We start from the raw sequence: 15,380 nt of genomic DNA, 5'->3' as shown, positions 1-15,380 counted from the left end.
CTTTTAGAACCCTTGCAAAGTGTACTACTTTTGAATCCAAAGGTCAGAAAGCCAATCTTTTAACCATGTATGGTAGGCTAGATACCCAGCTGAGTAGTTCAACAAAGAGGACAAGATAGAAGGGGAAATAAGGATGGGAGAAAGCACATGTTGGTGAGCTATGAAAGCTAATATTGTTTCGCTTGTCCCAGGTTTAGTTCAGTGGTTAACTAGTACTACAGTTACCTGCTGTTGGTGTAACACAAGACCATTCTTACTAGGAGGTTGAATATTTCAAGATTTTGTTTTGTTTATCTTTTTGGAACCTAGATGAAGATCAAGTTTCAAACATCATTTCATCGAGATCAACTTCAATGAGCAGGTGAAAAGTTTTTGCAGGAGGAAGCTGCTGTGTCTGAGGTATGTCCGATTGTGAAGATGACTTTCTACGTGTTGGGAGCCTTAGTCATGGAAAGGATCTAATAATCACTGAATGCTGTACTAGGTACATTACATATATTTCCTTTTAACCTCATCATAATCCCATCACAGAAGGGATATTTCACACTCAGTTAAGGAAGCGAACCCCTAGGGAGGTGAGTACCTACTTAAGGTAGCACCAATTCTAATTACGACCTCAGTCTTTCTTTGTTCATAGAACAAAGGCTGTGATCTATGTTCTTCTCCTATCTTCCCGATAACCTTATGAGTTACATACTTTTATCATCCTCATTTTATGGTGATAAAACTGAGACACAGAGATACTAACTTTTTTTGGCTGGGATGGAGAGTCTGTGATTTGAACCCAGGCATTCTGGCTAACAGAATTACACCAGCTTTCCTTTGGTTTGCATTTCTTGTACTTCTTTTTTTGTTGTTGTTATTTGCAAAAATATTTTTATTGTAAAATGAATTTTTCCCACTTAAAAAAAATTGGGGTAACATGTATACAACATAAAAATTCCTATCTTAACCATGACTAAGCATACAATTCAATGGAGTTAATCACATTCACAAAGTTATGCTACCCTCACAACCATCTGTGAACAAATCTTTTGCATCACCACAGACAGAAACCCTGCACAAATTAGACATTAACTCCTCATTCCCCCCTGCCCCTGACTGCCAGTAATAAGCTGTAATGTACTTTCTTTCTATGAATTTGCATGTTCTATTTATATAATCATACAATGTAGAAAAATACAGTATGTGTTCTTTTCTGTCTGGCTTATGTTGAAACATCCATGTTGTAGCTTCTGTCTGAACTTCATTCCTTATTATGACTGTGTAATATTCCTCTTACAGATATATTACATATTGTTTATCCATTCATCTGTTGATGGACACTTGTGTTGCTTCCACCTTTTGACTATTGTGTATAATACTGCTATGAGCATTGCTGTACAAATTCTGTTTGAGTCATTTGCTTTCAAGAGGGAAATTGGTGATTTTTCTTGCATAGTTAGTAAAATTCACTGATGAAGCCATCTGGACCTAAACTTTTCCTTTTGGGAGGTTTTTGATTACTAATTCAGTCTCTCTTCTTATTTGTCTCTTGAGATCTTCAATTAATTATTGAGTTAGTTTAAGTTATTTGTGTCCATTTCATCTAGGTTATCTAATTTATTGTGTATAGTTGTTCATATTATCCTCTTATATTGTGTTTTTTATTTCTGTAAGATTGGTAGTAATGTCTCCCCCCCCTTTTTTATTTTTTCTTCTTTTTTTTTTTATTTTTCCCCCCTTTTGTTTTTAATTTTAATTTGCATTCTCTCTCTTCAGTCTAGTGAAAGATTTGTCAATTTTATTAACTTTTTTCAAAAAACCAACTTTTGGTTTTATTGTTCCTGTTTTTTAATTCTCTATTTCATTTTTCTCTGTTCTAATCTTTATTATTTCTTTCTGATTGCTTTGAGTGTTAGTGTGCTTATTTCCTTTTTCTTCCAAGAATGAGGTTATGTTACTGATTTGAGATTTCCTTTTTTAATGTAAGCATTTACAGAATAAATTTCCCTATGAGTACTGCCTTTGTTGCATCTTATAAGTTTTCGTTTGATTTCTCTCAAGATATTTCCTAAATTCCCTTGTGATTTCTTCTTTCACTCATTGGTTAAGAGTATACTGCTTAATTTCCACATACTTGTGAATTTTCCACTTCTTCCTCTGTTATTGATTTCTAGCATCATTCCACTGTGGTTGGGGAAGATATTTTGTATGTTTTCAGTATTTTTAAATTTGTGACTTGATGTGGGACCTAACATATTGTCTGTCCTAGAGAAGGGTCCATTTGTACTTGAGAAGAATGTGTATTCTGCTGTTTTAGGGTGAAGAATTCTATATGTGACTATTAGGTCTGTTTTGTTTATAGTATTGTTCAAGTCATCTATTTCATTATTTACCTTACTATCTAAATGTTCTATCCTTTATTGAAGTCTCCTACTATTAATATAAAATGATCTCTTTCTCCCTTCAAATCTGCCAATGTTTGTTTTATTTATTTTGAGACTCTGTTGCTAGGTACATATATATTTATACTTGTTGTCTTGATGATGAATTGAACCTTTTATCAATAAACAGTGTCCTTTTTCCCGTTTAACAGTTTTTTTAAAAACTTAAGTTTAAAATACTTTCAAACTTACAGGGCAGTTACAAAAATAAAACAAACTCCATACAGAGAACTCAAACATACTCTTAACCCCACCCCCACCCCTAGATATTTAGTCTTAATTTTAAGGTTTTGCCATTTCTTTTTATCTATTTTCTGAACACTTCAGTGTAGGTTGAACACTCAATACTGCCACATACATTTCCTAATAACAAGGATGTTCATTATGTGATCACCTAAGTGCAATTATCAAGTTAAGAAATTTAATATTAATATAAAGTTTACAATCTATATTCTGATATTTTCATATGTCTCAATATAATGCCCCTTTGAGCCTTTTCTCCTCCCTTGTTAAATCCCAAATACAATCATGTATCGTTTTTGTCATTGTCTCTTTAGTTGCTCACTTTTAAAAATGTTTTTAATTGTGGGGTCATATATACCACACAAACTTTCCATCTCAACCAATCCCAATGGAATCAATCACATTCATGATATTATGGTACTCTCACCACTTTCCATTACTAAAACTTTCTTACCTCTCCAGATAGAAACCCTATAATATTATGCATTAAATCCCCATTCCCCTGCCTTCCCACCCCTGGTAAACTGTACTGTAATTTCTGTCTCTATGAGCTTACATATACCTGATACTTTCTTTTTTTTTTTTTTTTAACTTTTTTTATTAATTAAAAAAAATTAACAAACAAAACATTAAGATATCATTCCATTCTACATATACAATCAGTAATTCTTAATATCATCACATAGTTGCATATTCATCATTTCTTAGAACATTTGCATTGATTTAGAAAAAGAAATAAAAAGACAACAGAAAAAGAAATAAAACAATAACAGAGAAAAAAAAAGATTATACATACCATACCCCTTACCCCTCGCTTTCATTTACCACTAGCATTTCAAACTAAATTTAGTTTGACATTTGTTCCCCCTATTATTTATTTTTGTTCCATATGTTCTACTCTTCTGTTGATATAGTAGCTAAAAGGAGCATCAGACACAAGGTTTTCACATTCACAGAGTCTCATTGTGAAAGCTATATCATTGTTCAATCATCATGGCTGGGCGGGCCACAGTGGCTCAGCAGGTAAGAGTGCTTGCCTGCCATGCCTGAGGACCTGGGTTCGATTCCCGGTGCCTGCCCATGTAAAAAAAAAAAACACATGGCAACTGGAACACAGCACTACATTTTCAGGCAGTTCCCTCCAGCCTTTCCACTACATCTTGAACAACAAGGTGATACCTACTTAATGCATAAGAATAACCTCCAGGATAACCTCTCAACTCTGTTTGGAATCTCTCAGCCATCGACACTAGTCTCATTTCACTCTTCCCCCTTTGGTCGAGAAGGTTCTTTCAATCCCTTGATGTTAATTCTCAGCTCATTCTAGGGTTTTTCTCAGTCCCTTGATGCTGAGTCTCAGCTCAATCCAGGATCTCTGTCCCACGTTGCCAGGAAGGTCCACACACCTGGGAGTCATGTCCCAAGCAGAGAGGGGGAGGGTGGTGAGATTGCTTGTTGTGTTGGCTGGAGAGAGAGGCCACGTCTGAGCAACAAAAGAGGCTCTCTGGGGATGACTCTTAGGCCTAAATTTTAAGTAGACTTGACCTATCCTTTGTTGGGTTAAGTTTCATATGAACAAACCCCAAGACTGGGGGCTCAGCTTATAGGTTTGGTTGTCCACACTGCTTGTGAGAATATCAAGAATTCAACTTGGGGAAGTTGAATTTCTCCCCACTCTCACCATTCCCCGAAGGGGGCTTGCAAATACTTTTCCAGTCACTGATCAAATCACTCTGGGATTCATCGGGGCATCACTCTGAACAAACCAACAAAATCTCATGTCCTACCTGAGATTCCAAGTACTTATGACATTCAATCAAACTATCTACATGAGTTATATTAGGAAATGCTCTAGTCAAAATATAAATTATGTAACAAACATTTTTTGCTTTAGTCTCACACATAAGGTGACATTTTAAAGTATTAATTATCATCTATTTTCAGCACCGTGCAATAATGACATTCCTTTGTTCTTCCTCATGCAAAAACATTTTTAAAATTTGTACATTGTACATTTCACTATTATTATACACTCTAGGAATTCCTAGATTATACCATCTCGATCTTTACCATCATTCTTTCTGATTTCATTTATGTCCCCAGCCCTCCTCCCTCTATCATTCTCACGTGCAGCTTCATTCAGTGTTTTAACATAATTGTATTACAGTTAGGTAGTATTGTGCTGTCCATTTCTGAGGCTTTATATTCAATCCTGTTGCACAATCTGTATCCCTTCAGCTCCAATTACCCAATATCTTACCCTATTTCTATCTCCTGATGGTCTCTGTTACCAACAAAATATTCCAAGTTTATTCACTAATGTCGGTTCATATCAGTGAGACCATACAGTATCTGTTCTTTAGTTTTTGGCTAGTCTCACTCAGCATAATGTTCTCAAGGTCCATCCATGTTGTTACATACTTCATAAGTTTATTCTGTCTTAAAGCTGCATAATATTCCATCGTATGTATATACCACAGAAATCTTTGTTATTTCTTTCCTTCTGCTTGCTTTGGGTTTGGTTTGTTATTCTTTTTCCAGTTCCTCTCGATCTTTGGTTAGGTCTTTGATTTGAACTCTTTCTTCTGTTTTAATGTAAACATTTAGGGATATAAACTTTCCTCTGAGCACTGCCTTCTCTGTGTCCCATAAGTTGTGATGTGTTCTTGTTTTTCATTTATCTCAAGCTATTTACTGATTTCTCTTATGGTCTCTTTGACCCATTGATTAAGAGTATGTTATTTAATCTCTCTGTATTTTGTGGATTTTCCTGTTTTCTGCTTGTTATTGATTTCCAGCTTCATCCCATTGTGGTCAGAAAGATGCTTTAGATAATTTCAGGAACCAAGATGACAGCTTAGCAAGGTATGGGATTTAGTTCGTCCTCCAGAGCAGCTAATAAATAGCCAGAAACAGTACAGAACAACTGCTGGGGCCACGTCAGTGACCAGACAGCGTACCCAGTCTGGACCAACTAGACCAGCTGCGATCACCCCCAGAACCGTGAATTCCTCAAGCTGCAGTTGCTAGCGCCCCTCCCCACAGGCTGCTTCACAAGGGGAAAGGAAAGAGACTTTACCAGTAGCAGGGGCTGCGCACAACCAAATGCCAGTTGTGGAATTAATTAACAAATTCAGCCTACTAAAAATAGGCCCCCAGCTCAGCTGAACTGTGAGTAAAAGTGGAGGTCGCTGGTTTTTGCCCTGGTACAGACTCACAGAAAAAGAAAAAAGAAAAAAAAAAACAGATTTTTTTGGGATATGAAAAAGTCTGGGCCCTGCAGGAAAGGAGGGGGCATATAGGACCTGGAGATACACAGAGCCGTGTACCAATTTAAGCTCTTGATTGGCAAACCTGAGGAATGGGGTCCTGCTCTGAAAAGGATTTTTCTTTTTCTCTTTTGTGGTTGTGTTTCTATGGATTGATTACTGTTTGGATACAGCTGCAGGGCTTCTTGGGCTCCACTGCCCCAGGCATAGGTAGAAACAGACTTGTTTGAGAGCTTGTCTGGAGCCTGTGCCTTCCCCAGGAGAGAGATGGGGCCCAGCTCAGGTGGAATCCCTCCCTCAAGGAATTCAGTCCCTAGGTTCTGGAAAAGGGAAGTGATTAAAGCCAACCTACAACCTCTCCTCTGTCTTCACTACACCCCCAGCAGGGAGAGTCTGCTGAAGTTAAAGGCACCGCATAACCTTATGCTGGTGGGACCTGCAGGTAGAAAAGCTCCACATACTGGGCAGGGTAGGAAAAATGCAGAATCCAGAGACTTCATAGGACTTTAACCTTTTAATCTGCTTTGTCTCACCCTCAGGGAAAACTGACACAGTTGACTCTTTCCTCCTGAGAGGAGAACAGTTTGGTCTGGGAAAATCTGACTGAGGTCTGTAATACCTAAGTAGACCCTCCTAAAGGGTAGGAGAAAGCCACCATACAGGCAGGGCAAGAAACAAAAAAAACAAGAACTGAGAAATTCTGATCTATTAAACAAAACCTAAGCTAGAGGACTAGAATAAGCTGAACTGAATGTCAAAGAACAGATAGACAACATTGTCATCCAGCAAGAAAATCCTAGGGAAAAAAAAGTGAAAACAATCTCCAGAATAAACTAATTAGGGTAATTAAATGCCTAGACACCAGCAAAAAATAATGAATCACACTAGGAAAATTGAAGATATGGCCCAGTCAAAGGAACACATCAACAATTCAAATGAGATAGAGGAGTTGAAACAATTAATTCAGAATGTTCAAACAGACATGGAAAACCTCATCAAAAATCAAATAAATGAATTGAGAGAGGATATAAAGAAGGCAAGGAATGAACAAAAAGAAGAAATGAAATGTCTGAAAAAACAAATCACAAAACTTATGGGAATGAAAGGCACAGTATCAAGATAAAAAAACAATGGAAACCTACAATATCAGATTTCAAGAGGCAGAAGATAGGATTAGTGAACTGGAGGACGGGACATCTGAAATCCGACAAGCAAAAGAAAATATAGGGAAAAGAATGGAAAAATATGAGCAGGGACTCAAGGAATTGAATGACAACATGAAGCGCATGAATATACGTGTTGTGGGTGTCCCAGAAGGAGAAGAAAAAGGAAAAGAAGGAGAAAAACTAATGGAGGAAATTATCACTGAAAATTTCCCAACTCTTATGAAAGACTTAAAATTATAGATCCAAGAAGTGCAGCGTACCCCAAAGAGAATAGATCCAAATAGACGTACTCCAAGACACTTACTAATCATAATGTCATATGTCAGAGAGAAAGAATCTTGAAAGCAGCAAGAGAAAAACAATCCATCATATACAAAGAAAGCCCAATAAGACTATGCATAGATTTCGCAGCAGAAACCATGGAGGCAAGAAGACAGTGGGATGATATATTTAATATACTAAATGATAAAAATTGCACACCAAGAATTCTATATCTAGCAAAACTGTCCTTCAAAAATGAGGGGGAGGACTTCCTGGAAGATGGCGGCTTAGTAAGACGCGCGGATCTTAGTTTCTTCCCCAGGACAGCTACTAGGGGAGTAGAAACGATACAGAAAGCGCCCAAAGCCACAACAGAGATAAAAAAGACAGCGTACCCCATCCTGGAACGGCTGGCTGGCTGAGAGAAGCGGCTCGGGTGAGATCGCCGAGGCGCACGGGCCTCACCGGGCGGGGCGGGAAGCGGCCGGAGTTACTCCCTTCCCCCTTCCCGGGCCAGCTGGGAGAATTGGAGAGGCGGTCCCCTGAAACCAAGGCGGCTGGCGCCCACACCACGCGCAGCCCCCTGGACCAACTGAGAGAATTGGATCGGAAAGCCCCAGGCCGCGGAGAACGGTGACGGGTGGGGGAAGGCCCCTTCCAAACCCGTGACTCCCGGGGAACGTGCACTCTCCCGGGTGGGCCGCTGCCGCTGGCGCCCTCCCGCCACGCTTGTCGCCCAGGGCCGACTAGGAAATTCGGACGGGCTCTTTCCCGGGCTGCGGCGACCAGCAACCCTCCCTGCGTTCGGACCCCGGGCCGGCTCAAGCCGCTTGGACTAGCGAACCCCCCGGACGGCGAGAGTTTTCCAAAGTTTAAGGTCCCACAGCACCTTTTACTGGTGGGACCCGCAGACAAACGTGTGCCACGAGCGCCACCTACTGGGCAGGATAAGAAAAACAGAACCCAGAGATTTCACAGAAAAATCTTCCAAACTTTTGGATCCAATACCCAGGGAAATCTGTCTAAATGCGCAGACGCCAACAGAAGATAACGGATCACGCTCAAATAATTGAAAATATGGCCCAGTCAAAGGAACAAACCAATAGTTCAAATGAGATACAGGAGCTGAGACAACTAATGCTAAATATACGAACAGAAATGGAAAACCTCTTCAAAAACGAAATCGATAAATTGAGGGAGGACATGAAGAAGACATGGGCTGAACATAAAGAAGAAATAGAAAAACTGAAAAAAACAAATCACAGAACTTATGGAAGTGAAGGACAAAGTAGAAAAGATAGAAAAAACAATGGATACCTACAATGATAGATTCAAAGAGACAGAAGATAGAATAAGTGATTTGGAGGATGGAACATCTGAATTCCAAAAACAAACAGAAACTATCGGGAAAAGAATGGAAAAATTTGAACAGGGTATCAGGGAACTCAAGGACAATATGAACCGCACAAATATACGTGTTGTGGGTGTCCCAGAAGGAGAAGAGAAGGGAAAACGAGGAGAAAAACTAATGGAAGAAATTTTCACTGAAAATTTCCCAACCCTTATGAAAGACCTAAAATTACAGATCCAAGAAGTGCAGTGCACCCCAAAGAGATTAGACCCAAATAGGCATTCTCCAAGACACTTACTAGTTAGAATGTCAGAGGTCAAAGAGAAAGAGAGGATCTTGAAAGCAGCAAGAGAAAAACAATCCATCACATACAAGGGAAACCCAATAAGACTATGTGTAGATTTCTCAGCAGAAACCATGGAGGCTAGAAGACAGTGGGATGATATATTTAAATTACTAAAAGAGAAAAACTGCCAACCAAGACTCCTATATCCAGCAAAATTGTCCTTCAAAAATGAGGGAGAAATTAAAACATTCTCAGACAAAAAGTCACTGAGAGAATTTGTGACCAAGAGACCCGCTCTGCAAGAAATACTAAAGGGAGCACTAGAGTCAGAACCGAAAAGACAGAAGAGAGAGGTATGGAGAAGAGTGTAGAAAGAAGGAAAGTCAGATATGATATATATAATACAAAAGGCAAAATGGCAGAGGAAAATATTATCCAAACAGTAATAACACTAAATGTTAATGGACTGAATTCCCCAATCAAAAGACATAGATTGGCAGAATGGATTAAAAAACAGGATCCTTCTATATGCTGTCTACAGGAAACACATCTTAGACCCAAAGATAAGCATAGGTTGAAAGTGAAAGGTTGGGAAAAGATATTTCATGCAAATAACAACCAGAAAATAGCAGGAGTGGCTATACTAATATCCAACAAGTTAGACTTCAAATGTAAAACAGTTAAAAGAGACAAAGAAGGACACTATATACTAATAAAAGGAACAATTAAACAAGAAGACATAACAATCATAAATATTTATGCACCGAACCAGAATGCCCCAAAATACGTGAGGAATACACTGCAAACACTGAAAAGGGAAATAGACACAAATACCATAATAGTTAGAGACTTCAATTCCCCACTCTCATCAATGGACAGAACATCTAGACAGAGGATCAATAAAGAAATAGAGAATCTGAATATTACTATAAAGGAGCTAGACTTAACAGACATTTATAGGACATTACATCCCACAACAGCAGGATACACCTTTTTTTCAAGTGCTCATGGATCATTCTCAAAGATAGACCATATGCTGGGTCACAAAGCAAGTCTTAACAAATTTAAAAAGATTGAAATCATACACAACACTTTCTCGGATCATAAAGGAATGAAGTTGGAAATCAATAATAGGCGGAATGCCAGAAAATTCACAAATACGTGGAGGCTCAACAACACACTCTTAAACAACGAGTGGGTCAAAGAAGAAATTGCAAGAGAAATTAGTAAATACCTTGAGGCAAATGAAAATGAAAACACAACATATCAAAACTTATGGGATGCAGCAAAGGCAGTGCTAAGAGGGAAATTTATTGCCCTAAATGCCTATATCAGAAAAGAAGAAAAGGCAAAAATGCAGGAATTAATGGTTCACTTGGAAGAACTGGAGAAAGAACAGCAAACTAATCCCAAAGCAAGCAAAAGGAAAGAAATAACAAAGATCAGAGCAGAAATAAATGAAATTGAAAATATGAAAACAGTAGAGAAAATCAATAAGACCAGAAGTTGGTTCTATGAGAAAATCAATAAGATTGATGGGCCCTTATCAAGATTGACAAAAAGAAGAAGAGAGAGGATGCAAATAAATAAGATCAGAAATGGAAGAGGAGACATAACTACTGACCTCACAGAAATAAAGGAGGTAATAACAGGATACTATGAACAACTTTACGCTAATAAATACAAAAATTTAGATGAAATGGACGGGTTCCTGGAAAGACATGAACAACCAACTTTGACTCAAGAAGAAATAGATGACCTCAACAAACCAATCACAAGTAAAGAAATTGAATTAGTCATTCAAAAGCTTCCTAAAAAGAAAAGTCCAGGACCAGATGGCTTCACATGTGAATTCTACCAAACGTTCCAGAAAGAATTAGTACCAATTCTCCTCAAACTCTTCAAAAAAATCGAAGTGGAGGGAAAACTGCCTAATTCATTCTATGAAGCCAACATCACCCTCATACCAAAACCAGGCAGAGATATTGCAAAGAAAGAAAACTACAGACCAATCTCTCTAATGAATACAGATGCAAAAATCCTCAATAAAATTCTGGCAAATCGTATCCAACAACACATTAAAAGAATTATACATCATGACCAAGTGGGATTCATCCCAGGTATGCAAGGATGGTTCAACATAAGAAAATCAATAAATGTCATACACCACATCAACAAATCAAAGCAGAAAAATCACATGATCATCTCAATTGATGCAGAGAAGGCATTTGACAAGATTCAACATCCTTTCCTGTTGAAAACACTTCAAAAGATAGGAATACAAGGGAACTTCCTTAAAATGATAGAGGGAATATATGAAAAACCCACAGCTAATATCATCCTCAATGGGGAAAAATTGAAAACTTTCCCCCTAAGATCAGGAACAAGACAAGGATGTCCACTATCACCACTATTATTCAACATTGTGTTGGAGGTTCTAGCCAGAGCAATTAGACAAGAAAAAGAAATATAAGGCATCAGAATTGGAAAGGAAGAAGTAAAACTATCACTGTTTGCAGACGATATGATACTATACGTCGAAAACCCGAAAAAATCCACAACAAAACTACTAGAGCTAATAAATGAGTACAGCAAAGTAGCAGGTTACAAGATCAACATTCCAAAATCTGTAGCATTTCTATACACTAGTAATGAACAAACTGAGGGGGAAATCAAGAAACGAATCCCATTTACAATTGCAACTAAAAGAATAAAATACCTAGGAATAAATTTAACAAAAGAGACAAAAAACCTATATAAAGAAAACTACAAAAAACTGCTAAAAGAAATCACAGAAGACCTAAATAGATGGAAGGGCATACCGTGTTCATGGATTGGAAGACTAAATATAGTTAAGATGTCAATCCTACCTAAATTGATTTACAGATTCAATGCAATACCAATCAAAATCCCAACAACTTATTTTTCAGAAATAGAAAAACCAATAAGCAAATTTATCTGGAAGGGCAGGGTGCCCCGAATTGCTAAAGGCATCTTGAGGAAAAAAAACGAAGCTGGAGGTCTCGCGCTGCCTGACTTTAAGGCATATTATGAAGCCACAGTGGTCAAAACAGCATGGTATTGGCATAAAGATAGATATATCGACCAATGGAATCGAATAGAGTGCTCAGATATAGACCCTCTCATCTATGGACATTTGATCTTTGATAAGGCAGTCAAGCCAACTCACCTGGGACAGAACAGTCTCTTCAATAAATGGTGCCTAGAGAACTGGATATCCATATGCAAAAGAATGAAAGAAGACCCATCTCTCACACCCTATACAAAAGTTAACTCAAAATGGATCAAAGATCTAAACATTAGGTCTAAGACCATAAAACAGATAGAGGAAAATGTTGGGAGATATCTTATGGATCTTACAACTGGAGGCGGTTTTATGGACCTTAAACCTAAAGCAAGAGCACTGAAGAAGGAAATAAATAAATGGGAACTCCTCAAAATTAAACACTTTTGTGCATCAAAGAACTTCATCAAGAAAGTAGAAAGACAGCCTTCACAATGGGAGACAATATTTGGAAATGACATATCAGATAAAGGTCTAGTATCCAGAATTTATAAAGAGATTGTTCATCTCAACAACAAAAAGACAGCCAACCCAATTACAAAATGGGAAAAAGACTTAAACAGACACCTATCAGAAGAGGAAATACAAATGGCCAAAAGGCACATGAAGAGATGCTCAATGTCCCTGGCTGTTAGAGAAATGCAAATCAAAACCACAATGAGATATCATCTCACACCCACCAGAATGGCCATTATCAACAAAACAGAAAATGACAAGTGCTGGAGAGGATACGGAGAAAGAGGCACACTTATCCACTGTTGGTGGGAATGTCAAATGGTGCAACCACTGTGGAAGGCAGTTTGGCGGTTCCTCAAAAAGCTGAATATAGAATTGCCATACGACCCAGCAATACCATTGCTGGGAATATACTCAAAGGACTTAAGGGCAAAGACACAAACGGACATTTGCACACCAATGTTTATAGCAGCGTTATTTACAATTGCAAAGAGATGGAAACAGCCGAAATCTCCATCAACAGAAGAGTGGCTAAACAAACTGTGGTATATACATACGATGGAAACTATGCAGCTTTAAGACAGGATAAACTTATGAAGCATGTAATAACATGGATGGACCTAGAGAACATTATGCTGAGTGAGTCTAGCCAAAAACTAAAGGACAAATACTGTATGGTCCCACTGATGTGAACAGACATTCGAGAATAAATTTGGAATATGTCCTTGATAACAGAGTCCAGCAGGAGGTAGAAACAGGGTAAGATAATGGCCAATTGGAGTTGAAGGGATACAGACGGTGTAACAGGACTAGATACAAAAACTCAAAAATGGACAGCACAATAATACCTAATTGTAAAGTAATCATGTTAAAACACTGAATGAAGCTGCATCTGAGCTATAGGTTTTTGTTTTGTTTTGTTTTGTTTTGTTTTGATTTTACTATTATTACTTTTATTTTTTTCTCTATATTAACATTCTATATCTTTTTCGGTTATGTTGCTAGTTCTTCTAAACCAATGCATATGTACTAAGAAATGATGATCATGCATCTATGTGATGATGTTAAGAATTAATGATTGCATATGTAGAATGGTATGATCTCTAAATGTAGGGTTAATTTCTTTTTTTCCGTTAATTAAAAAAAAAAAAAGATAAGGGATAATTGGAGCTGAAGGGATACAGACTGTACAGTGGGACTGGATATAAAAACTCAGAAATGGACAGCACAATACTACCCAATTGTAATGCAATTATGTTAAAATACTGAATGAAGCTGCATGTGAGGTATAGGTTTTTTTTTGTTTTTGTTTTTGTTTTTTTTTTCCTTCCTATTATTGTTTTAATTCTTATTCTGTTGTCTTTTTATTTCTTTTTCTAAATCGATGCAAATGTACTAAGAAATGATGAATATGCAACTATGTGATGTTATTAAGAATTACTGATTGTACATGTAGATTGGAATGATTTCTAATTGTTTTGTTAATTCTTTTTTTAATTAATAAAAAAAATGAGGGGGAAATTAAAACATTTTCAGACAAAAATTCACTGAGTGAGTTTGTGACCAATTTCTCTGCACAAAATGCCAAAGGGAGCACTAGAGACAGATAAGAAAAGACAGGAGAGAGAGGTGTGGAGAAGAATATAGGAATGAAGATTATCAGTAAAGGTAAAAAGAAGAAAAAAGAGGTACGACATATAAAATCCAAAAGGCAAAATGGTAGAAGAAAGTACTGCCCGTACAGTAATAACACTAAATGTTAATGGATCAAACTCCCCAATCAAAAGGCATTGACTGGCAGAACGGATTAAAAAACAGGACCCATCTATATGCTGTCTACAGGAAACACATCTCAGACCCAAGGATAAACATGGGAAAAGATACTTCATACAAGTAACAATCAGAAAAGAACAGGAGTAGCTATACTAATATCCAACAAATTAAACTTCAAATGTAAAACAGTTAAAAGAGACAAAGAAGGACATTATGTATTAATAAAAGGAACAATTCAACAAGAAGGCATAACAATCACAAATATTTATGCACTGAGCCAGAATGCTCCAAAATACATGAGGTAAACACTGGAAAGAGAAATAGACACATCTACCATAATAGTTGGAGACTTCAATTCCCCACTCTCATCAATGGACAGAACATCTAGACAGAGATCAATAAAGAATTTGAATAATACAATAAACGAGTTAGACTTAACAGACATATGTAGAACGTTACACCCCACAACAGCAGGATACACCTTTTTCTCAAGTGCTCATGGATCATTCTCAAGGATGGACCATATGCTGGGTCACAAAGCAAGTCTCAATAAATTTAAAAAGATTGAAATCATACAAAATACTTTCTCAGATCATAAAGGAATGAAGTTGGAAATCAATAATAGTCAGAGGGCCAAAAAATTCACAAATATATGGAGGCTCAGCAACACACTCTTAAACAACCAGTGGTCAAGGAAGAAATTAGAAGAGAAATCAGTAAATATCTCAAGACAAGTGAAAATGAAAACACAACATATCAAAACTTATGGGATGCAGCAAAAGCAAATTTGCTAAGAGGGAAATTTATTGCCCTAAATGCCTATATCAAAAAAGAAGAAAGAGCAAAAATCAAGGAATTAACTGTCCACTTAGAAGAATTGGAGAAAGAACAGCAAATTAACCCCAAAGCGAGCAATAGGAAAGAAATAATGAAGATTAAAGCAGAAATAAATGAAACTGAGAACATGAAAACAATCAAGAAAATCAACAAAACCAGAAGTTGGTTCTATGAGAAAATCACTAAGATTGATGGACCCTTAGCGAAGTTGACAAAAAGAAGAGACG

The 15,380-nt window shown here is 37.3% G+C and overlaps 1 protein-coding gene across 3 annotated transcripts in view; it reads left to right on the top strand.

The window, feature by feature from the left end:
• Window positions 1-15,380, top strand: part of CEP70 (centrosomal protein 70) — a 162,087-nt gene that overhangs the window by 10,054 nt on the left and 136,653 nt on the right. For all 3 annotated transcript variants that reach the window (XM_077130247.1, XM_077130245.1, XM_077130246.1), the window contains exon 2: window positions 310-399. The gene's annotated coding sequence lies outside the window, so the exon portion shown is untranslated. The remainder of the gene's footprint in view (window positions 1-309; window positions 400-15,380) is intronic.

The sequence above is a fragment of the Tamandua tetradactyla genome, chromosome 15 (genome assembly GCF_023851605.1).
Source record: "Tamandua tetradactyla isolate mTamTet1 chromosome 15, mTamTet1.pri, whole genome shotgun sequence".
Taxonomy (NCBI): Eukaryota; Metazoa; Chordata; class Mammalia; order Pilosa; family Myrmecophagidae; genus Tamandua; species Tamandua tetradactyla.
This window is presented reverse-complemented; position numbering and strand designations above follow the sequence as displayed.